This window comes from Glycine max, chromosome 3, assembly GCF_000004515.6.
Source record: "Glycine max cultivar Williams 82 chromosome 3, Glycine_max_v4.0, whole genome shotgun sequence".
Classification (NCBI taxonomy): domain Eukaryota; kingdom Viridiplantae; phylum Streptophyta; class Magnoliopsida; order Fabales; family Fabaceae; genus Glycine; species Glycine max.
The window spans coordinates 3,046,024-3,046,298 of NC_016090.4; positions in this window are offsets into that span (position 1 = coordinate 3,046,024).

Sequence of the window (275 nt, forward strand, 5' to 3'; positions counted from 1 at the left end):
TTTGGCCGGGAAGGTAGGCAGCTGTTAACACATATGGAAGATCTCAAGTTCAAATTTTATAAATAAAAAAATATGTTTGAAAAAATAATCTCGATCATTAAAAATTAATCATTAATAAAATTAATAAATATTTTACGTTAGTGTTCTAGTGGAAAAAAAAAACTTTCCCTTTAAATTTATCTTATATTGTATGATATATAGCCTAAGCACAATGGTTGTTGACATGTTGTCGGGGTGTTCATATAAAACAAAGTTCACGGTTGAAATTCATGTAC